The sequence below is a fragment of the Buceros rhinoceros genome, unplaced genomic scaffold, assembly GCF_000710305.1.
Source record: "Buceros rhinoceros silvestris isolate BGI_N320 unplaced genomic scaffold, ASM71030v1 scaffold24371, whole genome shotgun sequence".
In the NCBI taxonomy this organism is placed as follows: domain Eukaryota; kingdom Metazoa; phylum Chordata; class Aves; order Bucerotiformes; family Bucerotidae; genus Buceros; species Buceros rhinoceros.
This window is the reverse complement of record NW_010395180.1, coordinates 8,754-9,054: the sequence shown is the minus strand read 5'-3', so window position 1 is coordinate 9,054 and position 301 is coordinate 8,754.

Genomic DNA, 301 nt, shown 5'->3' with positions numbered 1-301 from the left:
CAACCGCCCCTCAGGAGGAGCGTAAGGAGAGCCGGCCCCGTCTCCTCGGCGCTGGTCACTGCGCCGCACAGAGGGTGAACGCCCCACAAAGTGGTTCCGAGAGCCACGACACAGCTGCTGCAGCAGCACAAAACCTTCGCTGTCAGGTCCCAGCGGGTCCCCGGGCAGCCCAGTGACAGTGCCCACAGCGTGCAGGGACCCCTCCGCAGCACAGAGGGCGGGTCTTCAGGGGCAGCGGGGTTGGAAAGAGCCACAAAACCGCAGCGCAGCCCGGCTGAGGTGCCGTGGTTGGCACGGCAGG